The sequence below is a fragment of the Oryctolagus cuniculus genome, chromosome X (genome assembly GCF_051225735.1).
Source record: "Oryctolagus cuniculus isolate XC-2025 breed Fujian yellow rabbit chromosome X, ASM5122573v1, whole genome shotgun sequence".
Classification (NCBI taxonomy): Eukaryota; Metazoa; Chordata; class Mammalia; order Lagomorpha; family Leporidae; genus Oryctolagus; species Oryctolagus cuniculus.
This window is the reverse complement of record NC_142888.1, coordinates 78,438,673-78,453,326: the sequence shown is the minus strand read 5'-3', so window position 1 is coordinate 78,453,326 and position 14,654 is coordinate 78,438,673. Positions and strand designations below refer to the sequence as shown.

At 35.8% G+C, this 14,654-nt stretch overlaps 1 protein-coding gene and 1 non-coding gene across 2 annotated transcripts in view; both read left to right on the top strand.

Annotated features, from left to right (window-relative positions):
* Positions 1-14,654, top strand: part of HTR2C (5-hydroxytryptamine receptor 2C) — a 355,567-nt gene that overhangs the window by 29,917 nt on the left and 310,996 nt on the right. The window lies entirely within an intron of this gene.
* LOC127485058 (small nucleolar RNA SNORA35) lies at positions 12,702-12,829 on the top strand. Its single transcript, XR_007912256.1, has one exon. It is a non-coding gene; the product is annotated as a small nucleolar RNA SNORA35 (small nucleolar RNA).

Below are 14,654 nucleotides of genomic sequence, written 5' to 3'. Positions count from 1 at the left end.
ATCAATTTTGGAATGAGAAGTAGCCAGTTTCAAAACAGTTATGTATCCACCCATATAAGATAATAGTAATAATAAAATAACTGTACTTGTGTTTTCTCCTTTTGAACATACACCTTCAAAAATATTTTTTTAATTTATGCATTCTCAAAGCATACCTCCTTAAACATAAATGTGGCTGTAATTACAGTAAGCAAATTAATATATGACATATAAGAGAATATTAGAATCAAAGTGGTTATGACACAAAATATTTATTTTTAACTATTTAAAGTATTTATTAGTGTTAATTTCATATATATACTTAATTTGTATATGTCCTAATTTAAAAATAACACATATTTCAAATAAAATACAGATTTTTTTAATGGCTTGGAAAATTTTATGTGCTATCTGATGTGGACATTTGCATATTGTTTCATGTTTCCATTGAATTTTACTCTTATTTAAAGGTGATTCTTTCCCACCAAAACTAAACATATGGCCCACACAAGTAATACATTGTGTATGTAAGTTTCATAATAATGGCTTTATGTAAATCTAGATACAGTAGGGCATTGAGTTCTCAAAGCAAATCAGTACAACAAAAGACTAAAACTAGTACAAAGGACACTAATAAAACATGAAAGCCAAATCATGTATTTGTGGTATATCCATTAAAATCAGACATCAATTAAAATAAATATATAACTAACTGTCATTCCATTGAGTATTCTCATTGACTTCCTAGGTTAATTATGTAAGACGGCACTCTCAGTAAATTTTTTTATACTATTTGTTGAACTCTATTTAGTATAGAGTTAATCTTATGTGTATAAAGTTAATTGAAAACAGATCTTAAAAAATAAGAATGGAAATAGGAGAGCGAGGAGAAAGAAGGGTGGGAGTGCGGGTGAGAGGGCAGGTACTGAGGGAAGAATCACTGTGTTCTTAAAGTTCTATTTATTAAATCTGCGAAGGTTATGTACCTTAAATGAAAAGTTTCTGGGAAATTAAAAAAAAAAAAAGGTGTTTAGCATCAAGGGAATAATATCATTATTTGGATAGCCAGATTATGTAAGAAACTCTGAGTCATCCTTGAATTATCTTTCTTTCTGTTATACTCCATAAACAAATTCATCACAAACTTCTGTCAGTTTTAGCTTCCACATATCCTCACTCAATTTCTGAAATCATCATACCAATTTGGCTGTCCATGAACTCCTGTCTGAGTGATGGAATAGTTTTTGAATGAATCCTCCGGATTACACATGTGCACTCCTAATCATTTTTCTAATTCTCATTGCTTCTAAGATAAATGCCAGAGTCTTCATCATGGTTTATGAGACCACCTGGTCTGGCCCCCATCTACTTTTTAGCTATCATATTTACTCTTTCTCTGTATCCCCTTCTTGAATGCTTCAGCCACACTGGCCTACTTTCAGTTCCTCGAACAAGTGCTCTCTCTCTGATCACAGGACCTTGCCAGAAATTGTGCCATCTGTTGGGATGGCCACATTTATCCATAACTTACCTCTCTCAAAACTCACATCAACACTTAACTCTTATTAAACCTCCAAAGCACAAGCTAAAAGGCAATTTCTTCTGGGAGCAAAGAAGACTTCCTGCCCACCTGATGCCATAAGACTAGGAGAGCATCTTGTTAAATACTTGCATACATAACACTGGATATCTAGCCATCACAAAACTTCTTGCAATTGATAATTAAGCAATTATTTTGTGATTCCCTGAGGATTGTCCTCTCTTCCTTTAGATAGGAATGCCAGGAGATCAGGTAAAATATTCACTTTTGCTCACTATTCTTAGTATCTTGTGTAGTCCCTAGCATGTATCAATGATTCCATAAATATTCAATGACTGAAGAACTGAATGTACAAATTGATATTATCAATTAAATAGTCATTTGTATAAATTTTGAGGATTTTTAGTCTGTGGTTGTTCAATAGCAAATAATATTTTTCTACTTCCCCCAGTGACTAAAATCTCAACCTAGAATTGCAGAAGGGAGCTATCAATGGATAACTATGACAACAAAAGTATTGCTATGACTTTACATACAATGTCAGCTCTACAAGCTGTTAACACTTACAAGTGCCTAATACACATTGAAATTACTGAGCAGTCCAGAAGGGATTTTGAATAGATCTCTTTTGCCCTGTTTCATGCATCAAAATAACTTTATATCCACTTTTAAGCCATCAGATAACCAAATCATATCACTACTATGTTCACTAAATAAGCAAATTCAAATATTAAAAATTGTTCTAATGGGTTTACATTTCACACTAAAAGAAAATAAGGTGTATGATTATACTTCAAAAAGTTTGAGGAAAATTGGAGCTAATAAGTTTATTTTGATGAAAAAATTTAAAATCTATCCATAGCTTTTTCATAATATGTTGTTTCCATGAACTTTCTGAAAACCTCTCATATATACATAAATAATACAGTATGAATATATTATTGAACGTATTAAATTTATGCTGGATATATATTAATACAATTAAAATATAATGTTTCTAGATGAATACATTGCTAAGTGATGGAATTCTTAGCTCATATTTCCTCTGGGTTAAGTTATCTTTCTTATTTCTTTGTAATTTCATATTGTACTTTGTTTTTATTTCAGTGAATTGTGCTTTATTATATTACAATGACCTAAGTTTATCTTAAATTACGTAGATCTGCCGTAAGTCATACGTTTTATTATTCTGGTCATGTTTCCATTTTTTCATCGGTTAAAATACTGACAAATAGGGCTGAGACAATGCAACGAGTGCTGGACTAGCATTTCTCACACCTTATGTGGCCTGATTGGTCTGGGGAGGTTGTCAGCTACAAATTCTGAGTCAGCAGGTCTGGGTAGGGTTTTGAGAATTGGTGTTTCTAACAAGCTCCCAGGTCTCCGAAGACTACCTTGGTGTAGCAAGGTTTTAGAGCAGGGGTCAGCAAACGCTGTTTGAAAAGAGCCAGATAGTAAATATTTTTGATGTCGTGGACCATATGGACTCTGACACAACTTCTCAGTTCTGCCATGATAACTTGCAACCAGAGACAACATACCAATGAATGAGGGAGGCTGGGCTCCAATAAAACTTTATGAATGCTGTCATTTGCATTTCCTGTTTTCACATATCATGATGTATTTTTCATGTTTTGATTTTTTTCCCAACTGCAAAAAAGAGAGACACCATTGCTTGCTTATGGACCATAAGTGTAGTTCACAGACCAGAGGCTGGTGGAAGGGCAAGGTGGAGGCTGGAGGCTTGGTAGAAAATATTACTGTTGATCTAGGTCTTGATAAATCAGACCTTTCTGGACAGATAAGTGGGTAGATGGGAAAGACAGAGATAATCAGGCAACAGCATTAGTGTGTTCTCTGAACTGAAAGCAGGAGAAAAACAACCCATTCTGGGGTGAGAAGTCTCCATGAAATGGGGATTCCTTATGTGTGTATTTAAACAGATTTAAACTTGAGAGTGCCAGGTGAACATGCAGGATGAACAGTGGGGGAATGCCATTAAATGCCATATTTTGTAATTTCAAGAGAGAACTCATCTGTTGGGAGAAAAAAAAAAATAAAAATGATTGAGAGAAACCAGGAAAAACTACCTTTGAAAGGTCAGGACTCTGACAGTGACAGCCAATTGTGTTCATGTAAATGATTGGGGTTTACAAATTCACTGATGACAATTAAAATGAATGTCAGAGAGCCAGGAAGAGCAAGGCCATCAAGCCATTTTTCCATTGTTAGGAAGCACACAGAAGGTTAAAAAGGGAAACAAAGAATTGAGGATTGAAGATTTTCCAAAAATGATCTCTATGAATGCTTCAGTGTCTGCCTGACTTGACTGATGAGGAACAGACTGGGCACACATGCTGAAAAGCAGAATGAGCATACAGATTTCTTTTTTAAAAAATTATTTAAGATATAAAAATTTCATATATTTGCTATACATAGATTCAGGAACACAGTGATACTTCCCATCCTACCCTCCCCCCACCATGCTCCTGCCCTTCTTCCTCCTCCCTCTCCTACTCCCATTCTTAATTTTTACAACAATCTATTTTCAGCTAACTTTATATTCATAAGATTAACCCTACACTAAGTAAAGAATTCAACAAATAGTATGAAGAAAGAAAACACTGTTCCTCAACAGTCAACGCAAGAGTAGTGAGTGTATAGATTTCATAGCAGATGTTTCTATTAGTTTTCTGGAGATGCCAGTGAAGGGAGTAATGGCATAGTACAAGAAACACCAGAATTGTGAATTATAAAAAGTGGAATATGAACCCTGATCAGTGACAACTAACTGTGCACCTAACAGTGCACCTGTTGAAGTAAAATGGACGCTATGAGAAACAGTGACTTGATCAGTCCTTGTCCTGACTGTTGAGGAACAACTTAATACTTTATCCCATTTAGTATTTTTTTGTTCTACTTAATACCATTGGTTGAACTCTTTAAATAACACACAATTATTCTTAGGTGTTTAAATTTAACTGAAAAGTGATCCTTGTTAAATATAAGAGTGGGAATAAGAGAGGGAGGAGATGAACAGTTTGGAACATGCTCAATTGGACTTGCCCCAAACGGTAGAGTTAGAAATGTGCCAGGGGATTCCAATTCAATCCCATCAAGGTGGCATGTACCAATGCCATCTCACTAGTCAAAGTGATCAGTTTCAGTCCACAATTATCATAATGAAAGGATTAAGAGTCAAAGGGATCACATAAACAAGACTAGTGTCTGCTAATACTAACTGAGAGAATTAAAAAGGAGAGAACGATCCAACATGGGAAGTCAGATACACAGCAGACTCATAGAATGACAGATGTCCTAAACAGCACTTGACCTCAGAATAAGCCCATAAGCCATTCGGATCTGGCTGAAGAGCCCATGAGAGTATTTTAGGCATGGGAAGCCAAGACACTCTGGCAAAAAAAAAAAAAAAAAAAAAAAACCCTAAATGAAAGAACTCTGTGAGTAAGATCCCAGTGGAAAGAATGGGCCATCAAAGAAGGAGGTACCTTTCTCTGAAGGGAGGAGAGAACTTCCACTTTGACTATGACCTTGTCTAAGTAAGATCAGAGTTGGCAAACTCAAAAGGTTTCCATAGCCTTGGCAACCCATGACAAGAGCCTAGGGAGATTACTGATGCCATAAACAAGAGTGTCAAATTGTTAAGTCAACAACAGGAGTCACTGTGCACTTACTCCTCATGTAGGATCTCTGTCCTTAGTGTGTTGTTCAATGTGAATTAATGCTATAACTAGTACTCAAACAGTACTTTACACTTTGTGTTTTGGTGTGGGTGCAAATTGTTGAAATCTTTACTTAATATATACTAAATTGATCTTCTGTATATAAAGATAATTGAAAATGAATCTTAAAAAAAAAATAAGACTATGGTACCAAACAAAAAAAAAAAAAAGAAAATGAATCTTGATGTGAATGGGATGGGAGAAGGAGCAGGAGATGGGAGCGGTGCAGGTGGGAGGGAGGTTATGGGGGGAAAAAGCCCCTGTAATCCAAAAGTTGTACTTTGGAAATTTATATTTATTAAATAAAAGTTAAAAAAAGTGGAATAACAAGTATAAAATTAACACAATCCCAGTACTTTTTGAATTGGCTTTCTCTAATTACCTCTCCATTTCCCATCTCATTCCCACCTCTTTCCACCAAAGGATTTCGTCCAGTTGTTCTGGACTTATGTTTTATTGAAAGGCTGAAAATGAATTGAGGTTTGCTGGGAATGTAGTTATTATACACCAGGCATGCATTTTTTCACATTCTTTCAACAATCTAATTAATGGAGATTTTAACAACATTTAGCAGATGGGGAGAGACTTGGAATCCTAATTTATTTATCGAGATCTCCCCCCAGATAAGCAGTAGCTGCTACTTAGTCATAACCCAGGGATAAACAGTGGGAGGCAGAGTGAAGGGAGAGTTTCTGCTTATTCACAGCAGAGGGAATGCTAATGTATCTTGCACGTACATAGAAAAGATGTGTCTCTGGCTTTATTTAAATCAAAAGCAATTATCTACAAATTATCTACGAACACTGGTCAAAAATATTAGGTTAATGAGTAGAAAGGCAGCATGGACTTGTTAATGGAAGCACCTGTGACCTTGTTTCCCACCAAATGAGGAGAGATGTTATGTATAATTGTAATATAAACTATCATGGATTGAGTATTTGCCCAATGCCAGACACTCTGCTGAACACTGCAGACTGATTCCTTTAATTTTCACAGCATCCAATGAAAATGATTATTATTACACACTCTTAACCTACAAGTCCTAGAAGGCTCAACTGAGTTAGTCAAGATTCTGAATCCTATGGACTTGCCTAAGAGAAACTGCTAATTCTGTATATCTGGTAATAGTAAGTATCTAACAGATACTACATTGCTAAACAGAGGTTAAGTATTATTGTTTTCTAGTTGCTTTGTTGCTATTGTTTTCATTATTACAATTGTCATTTACTTTACTCCTCTAAGCCTAATTTAACTCAGTCATAACATGAAAGTCAGTCTGAACTTGCAGAGAGATATGTGAAATGACCCATTTAAAATTTCTAGCACAAAGAAGTCACTCAGTAAGTGTCGAAACCCTATGAATTTTCTCCTGAAGCATGCTATTTATTCTTCAATAAGGCCATAAAAGACAGTAGACATTGATACATTCAGTTGTTTTTGGCATGTCCCTGGGTAATGAGCTTGCTGTTTATCTTCAGAAAACAATGTTTGAGCAGAAAGTTTCAAGTGCCTGCAATGAGGAGGTTAAGAGAATTTATGGCTGGAAATACTCAACATGTACTTCAAAAGTGTCTGGGTTTTCCTACTCTATACACTTATTTCTTTTGCTTTTTTCCCTTAATTTGTCTCTCTAAGGACTGACATGGATATTTCTTAATATTTACACATAATAAAATAGTATTATTCATAATGCTATTAAAATAGACTCAAGCAAAAGTTCAAAAATTGACTTTTAATAGTTGAAGCAGAATTTATTGATAGTTTGGAAGTGCTCAATAAATGGTGGGTGAAAGAGTGAGTGAATGACTCATTCCTGTCCATTATTTGTCATTTTTATATCTTTAGTTTTTGCAAAGAAAGCATCCTTTAAAGTGCATATAAATTTGTGGATCCATTTTAACAGAACACATCATGCTCTCCTATATATAAAAGCACAAATGAATTGGTCTTTATTATACTTTACTTACTTAAACTATTTTTACAGTTGACTTTGGTACTTAATGTGCTAACATTTTAGTGCAGCACGCCTTCCTCACATTGTTTGCTCCTTAGTGCTTCTCTTCATTTAATATTCATTTTGATAAATTCTGGTACTCCTCATGCCTTTAAAAAGTGTAAGTCAAACTTTCAGTTTACAAACACATTTATTTTTAATTGGCTAACAGTAACCTATGATTCTAAAATGAAAAAAAAAATGACCAAGTACCTCTAGCATGCTAAAGGAACTGGATATTTCAGAGTCTCCCCCAAACTCCTCAAATAAAGGCAGAGCTATAAATTACAACTTGAAAGAGAGTATGGGGGGGAATTTGATTATTTGAGAGCTTGGCATTGAAAAGATAGCTCAAGAGGAAAAAAAATCCATAAGGCCAAATGAGGAAAAACAAATGAAAAAAGGATAAGATTAAGTTACATTTGATGCCAGAAGTGGCTTCTTAGCTCAACATTGAAGACAGAGTTGAATTTAGAGTGTGGACAGAGCAGGAAACAGAGTATTTCAAGGTGTGTGGTGGGGGGTGAGGAGCTTCGTGTAAAGCTCAGAGAGCTATGAGCAGTGCATGAGGCAGGGCTGCTGGGCCTGTGACCTCACTGGATTATACCCAGTAACAAGAGCAAGGTGGGATGTATTAGCGGAGAGCAACAAGGTGAAGATAGTAAGTGGAAGATGCTGATTAGAGAAGCCCTTTCAAAGAAAAGCTCCTGTAAGTATTTAGCAAGGCAAAGCTGGATCTCTCATCTTTGTCTCTTAGTTTTGATGCTTTGGTATTGTGCTTGCCACATATTGCACCTGTTGCAAACATCCCTGACCATTGGATGGCTAGAGTCATGCCATGCTGGGTGCTTGGGTCTCTGGAGTAGTCCAAGGTTTTCCAAGTCACACACACACAAAATCTGATTACCTATGTAATGTAACATTGTATCTACTACCTAGGTAGCGTTCTAGGAAAAGTTGAAATGCATTTCCCTCTTCTCAATATCCACAGATTTAGGGAATTGATTTATATGTCAGGTGCCCAAGAGAGGAAATAAAGCAAACTAAATAAAAGGAATTAATAAGGTTTGTAACTTGTTTCTACACCCCCTACATTATAGTCTATGACCTATTCCCACATCATTTTCTTTGAAGTCATTGCTATCAGGCACTGAGATCTGTCATTTAAAAATGTTTTTATTTTTCTCCCACAATTCACTGATTGACCTTTCTTATAATGAGTTATAGCTGCAAAAAGGGATGTTCACTGAATAAGAGGAAGAGAAAATGATAGCAAAGCTCGCTAAAGCCTTCAGGGGAAGGTCAATGGCAATGTGGATAGTAGTAGTTGGCAGAATACAGAAACAGAAGCTCTGTCTTCAATTTACTTTATGATATCATGCTCCAGAGAACATAAAGTTCTCAGTTTATTTTTTGAAAAATTAAATAATTCCAAGATCATTATTTTTGACTCTTCATATGAATAGGTAATGCAGTAAGTTTGCATTAGAACTAAAAATGCTGCAGCCTAGTTTTTTAAAAAAGCAAAACACTGCAATTAACATATCAAAATACCCCTATCACAGGGGAAGGATGCTGTTTATTGCTCTAAATTATTCAGCAGTTTTTGCACAATTTGCTGTAAATATCTGACTAATACATGAGTCCCGAGCTAGTAGTTCATGTTGATATCCTGAATTTCATCTTTTTTTCCTTTCTTCTCTTTGTAACTATGAATGTTATCATAAAGAATGAATAGACCTAGGTATCTAGACAATATATCCTGAAATATAAGTTTAAACAAAATCATTATGGAGGACCGTGTGATCAGCACTGTGCCAGGAGTTGTGCTGAAGTCACAGATAAATATTAGTCGACTTCTGACCACGCAGGTGGCTCACCATCTTATTAGCGAGGAAAGATTAATGAACAAACAACAAAGAAAAAGGCACAATAATGGGCACTAAGCACTAAGGAGGATACATGTACAAATAGGCGAGGAATCAATAAAGTCTGCATTTCCCCAGAAGAATTTTCAGGAAATGTGCTTATCACCCAAGATGAATTGGTTATGACTTTTCATCATTATCTCTTCTACCTCATTAAAATCGTCTATGTTTCTTTTTTGTGCTCCACCCAGGCTCTTGCCACAGTGTCTTTCTCACGATTGCCACTTCATAAAATTTTGCTGGTTGATCAAGTCATTTTTGTCAAGTACATAGTAAAAGCAAGAGAGAGACATTTTGGCCAGCGCCACAGCTCACTAGGCTAATCCTCCACCTGTGGCGCCGGCACTCCGGGTTCTAGTCCTGGTTGGGGCGCTGGATTCTGTCACAGTTGCCCCTCTTCCAGGCCAGCTCTCTGCTGTGGCCCGGGAAGGCAGTGGAGGATGGCCCAAGTGCATGGACCCTACACCCGCATGGGAGACCAGGAGGAAGCACCTGGCTCCTGCCTTCAGATTGGCGCAGCGCCGGCCATAGCGGCCATTTGGGGGGTGAACCAACGGAAGGAAGACCTTTCTCTCTCTCTCTCTCTCTCACTGTCTAACTCTGCCTGTACAAAAAAAGAGAGAGAGAGAGAGAGACATATTTTATAGCTATTGTGAGAAAATAATCTATATTGACCATGATAGAGTGAGTACCTTATCATTAAATCACAGCTCTGATCTGAAAGTAAAGGTTATAAATTTGCTCTTGCCTCCCACTCACAGCACTGAAGAATCAAGGTCAAATGCTGAATGCCTACTGAATTCTGAAAACAATTTTGGTTTACTAGTCTCAATCATGGTCGTGACCTATAATATTAAGATTTTATAAGGCCAGTAGTTAACTTTTCAGCAGAAAATTTCTCTGATGCTTGTTATCTCCAACATTTTATGTATGTTCTTAAAGAAGGGGAATTTGTTCTCCTTTTTAGGAGCAGTATTCCAGCAATGTCTATTTCATGACTAAGAAAAGTAGGAGCCTTATTTTTGTATTCTTATATTAAGGAACTGTTTGTTTAGACACGCTCCTTTTAAATTTCAGTCTTCCGAATAGACACAAGGCTTTGAAAGATATTGTTGTAATTAGTGTTAGATAAGTACATAATTTCACTGGGACATGGTTAGATATAATTAGAATATTGGCATATCACCAAAAGTAGCAATAGAATGACAGCCATTAATCAAGTAAAACTCTTGGCTGAATTTCTTGTTGGTGAATTGTCTGTAGTACAATGTTGCACTGTGATGCATATGCATAATGCAAATAATATTATAATTTAGGATTAAGGTTGTTGGAATCATATTTACATATAATACAGCTATTTTGGGAACTGCTTTTCATAATTGTGGAATAATTAACATGTGTTTTTTGAATGATGAATTACATGAGTCCACAATTCATATGGGAATGATCTTCTAAAAGAAATGTATGCTATTAAAATTCACAATTAACAAATAGTCAAGTTATTTTTATCTCTGTATTTAAACCAATCAAATAATCTCCATGTTGAAGAGAGTATATTCTAAATGGTTAACCAACCGTTTGGAAATAGTTCTCCTTATTGAACAAACAGAAACGAAGTTTAATTCTTATTTTCCCTTCAATTTGCCATTATTCTGGAATTTTTGGCAGGAAAATATGTCCTTTAATGAGTCATAGATAAGCTTGTGTGCTACAATTCCTGCAATACAATTCTCTTTTCTACTCTTTAAATTTCCTATTCTTAATTTTTTTTCTACTTGAGAGACAGATAAAGCGACAGAGTTCCCAAGTACTGGTTCATTACCCAAATGCCAGCAATGGCCAGAGCCAGGCCAGAGATTGACCTGAGAACTCAATCCTGGTTTTCCATGTGGGTGGCAGGAACTCAAGTACTTGAGCCATTACTGCTGTCTGGCAGGATCTGCTTCAGCAGGGAGCTGGAGTCAGGATCCAGAACTGGGCATTCAATACAAGACGTCCTATATGGGACATAGGCATCTTAACTGCTAGGCCAAATGCCACCCCTAATTATTACTTTTAGATTTTCCTCTTCCTCATTTTTGTAATCTTCTAGCCAAGAAGGGCCTAGAATATCACCTGTAGTTCTCATTTTGCTGAGAAAGTTCTGGTATTTGATTCTGTTCAGTTTCTAGATTTAGGAAATGTTCCAAATCTCAATTTGGGAATGAAACTTCTTCTCGTACAAGGAGGAAAAGCAAAAATGAAATGGAACACTTTGTACTGATTGTACTGATAAAATGGGAACGTTTGAAAGCATCAAGTATCTGCAGGAATGTAGACCAACTGGATCTCATATGCACTGTGGGGAGAAACATGCATTTGTATAACTACTTAAAAAAATTGGCATTGTCTTATAAAATTGGAAATTCACAATGTATTATTTTAATTTTCTACTGAATTGTTCAAATAATTGGATGATTACGTATATCAAAGGAGTCATGTGAGGCAAGATAATGTTGATTCACACCCCAAAAGTTATAACTAAACCCATTTATGTCTTTGACATCAGACTATTGTTAGAATTTAAGGATGGCTGCACACCCACATAGGCATCATTTCATAGGATAGCAAACCAGATTAGGGCAAAAGTATAGGAGGTATAGAGAAAGCCTTGCTTTGCTGGGAACATGATTAATTTAGAGTAGTGCTTGGTTCATAAAATTTTATCAGTGAATATTTGCTGCTGTAATGAAGCAAAAAATGAAGAAAAAAGTAATGATTATTTGCCAGTGACTGCTTGAGGTGGCAGATTTTTCTCTCGCAACCAGCAGAAAAAATGGCAGGTACATCAAATAGATTGGTTTGTGTTTTTGTGCCTTTAGAGTATGAGCGTTCCTTCCAGCTGCACAGGAAAAAAACATGTCATTGTCTTTCACATAATTCAAGGGTGGTGATGTACAAATTTGTGTCAGGAAATGTTAGGAAATTTGCAATAGTCCTTCTGCATTTAAACCAGCATAAACAACTTTACTTTGGTAAGGGGAAATTATAAGAGTCCAAAAATATAGAATTATTAACCAAAAACAAAATCCAAAAGTTTTAAGCGGTGCCTTACAATTGGTGATTTGAAAAAGAGAAAGAGAATTCCATTGACAAGTGGGAAGATGTTCATTTATAATAGTTGTTATTTATTGAACAACAACTAATGTCAGGCACTGAACTGGACTCTGCAAGTTATTTCTCTTCAAATTCTCACAGCAATCACAGTGAAGTTATTATTATTGAACCCATTTAACACATGGATAAACAGAGGTCAAAAGGGCTTGAGTGAGCTTTTCAAGGTCCCACCACTAGTAAATGACCAAGCTAGGATTCCCAACACTCACCTGCCTGATTCTGAACTCATATTTACTTTCCCAAACTGGACCCATATGTGCAGTTGCTGTGTTTATCGAATGAAGTGGTAGACCCACCCCTCTTTCAAGCTTGTTCCTCTGTACAGAAAGAGCTTGGTATCCCAAACCCAGCTCTGCTGTCTACAGCACTGGCAAGTGACCCATTGGGCTCCCCCTTGACCAACTGGGCATCGAGCAGTGCAAAAGCAAATCCCTCCAAAAGCTGGGAGAGTCACACTGTGGGCTACTCCTGCATGCAGGTGGGTACATATCTGCTGGGTCCTGTGACCCTGCCAAAGTAAAATGAGGGTGGTGTAGAAACAAATGAAGCACCTCAATGACAGCTATTACCCATGTCAATAGCAAGTACTCAATAAATGTTATTCTCACTAATACATTATTATCATCAGCATTACTGGCTGTGAAGCTCTTAGCAATTTACATTAACCCCTGTTAGACTCCTGTCCTAGTCTGCAAAATACAGTTGACATTCTGGGAATTATCTCAGATTGTCATGGTGATTATGTGACAAGATAAACCCATTTAAATTTCTTGACAAATTGCCCATTACATGTTAATAGGACAGAGAGATAAGTGATTTTCTTCTTTTGATGTGATGAAAATGAGATCATAATTATGTTGCAGCTGTTGACTCCCATGTATTTTATTTGCCTCACATTTCTAGGAGCTTCTGACAGACTAGCCTTTCCCAGTCTCTTTATCCCCTAAATATAAGCAGTACGGTTAGATCTAGTGCTGACAGAATTCCATTTCCAATTCTTTCTTATAACCTTATGTTATGCTTAAGGCCCATGCCTGGCCCCTCTTTTCTTAATGATATTTTTGAAAACTCAAGTCCCCACTAATCTCTCCCTCTTCCCATATAGTTGGGCAATGACCAACTTCTTATTTCTTTGTATTTATTTACCTTGTAATCTTCGTAGTTAATTGGTAAATTCTTTGAAATCAAGGTGTCTATCTTCTCATACTTAGTATTTATTGCAGCCACTATCCTAGAGCCTTGTATAAAGTAGAAACTCAATATTTATTTGTTGTTAGAGAAATTCATGTGAGTTATGAAGTCAGCAACTTTAAAAACAAATTTAAATAGTTTTTAACAGTTTCAATATAGTCGTAGATAAAATTCTAATAAAATGATATTCCCTTCCTATCTCCCTCCCTCCCTTCCCTTTTCTTCTTCCTACCCTTCCTTCCCCTCTCATTCTTTCTTTTTTAGTTTTTGAGATAATATATTTTCAATTGGCGTTACAGTAAAAAGGCTTAATGCTTCACTGAGTAAGAAGTTTAACAAGTATAAAGCAAAAAGACCCTAGGTTAGTGGGAATATAGACAATGGCTGTAAACAATAACTGAGTGGAAAAATGACCATTTCACCCATATACAGTGAATTTTAAAGTTATCACAGATCATTAAAATTATAGTAGTATAACATTTTAAACCATTGGCTTGACAAAGTTATAAAAGTTTTACAGAGCTATATTTGCAGCAGTTCTGATGCAGGCATTTCTTTCTTTCTTCTCCTTTTTTGTTTGTTTTGTTTTTGCAGTCAGCAACTTTTAAAGCCAGAGAAGAAAGCTGTAAAAGTTTGAATGTCATAGTTTTAGTACCATATACAAGGAAACATGGTTTTACATGGCAATAAAATATAGAAAGAAAAATCATGCAAAATCTAGAAGAGATTACTTTATAAAATATGAACCCATGATAAGTAGTTTAAATGAAAATAATTATTTTGGAGGAAGACTTCATACTTCTCATGTATTAACATAATGGATGGTAAACCTGCCTTCCTACTCTGATGGGGGTCATATGCCTAACCCCAGGCCATAGTTATGTTCTTTAAAATAATTTACACAACTTGGACCTCATTATAATCAATATTTTCAGACAATTGAGATGAAATATCTCTAAATAAATGTGTATTGATTGATACGTAAAACCCATTCCAAAAAGTGACATGTTTTTTGTGACAGTTGGAAAGGTTAAACTCTAATAGCGTCTATGTAGTAATTCAGTATGTGATTTTAAAATAATCATTCTTTCAACTATCACTTTTATTAACACCATTGGACCAAA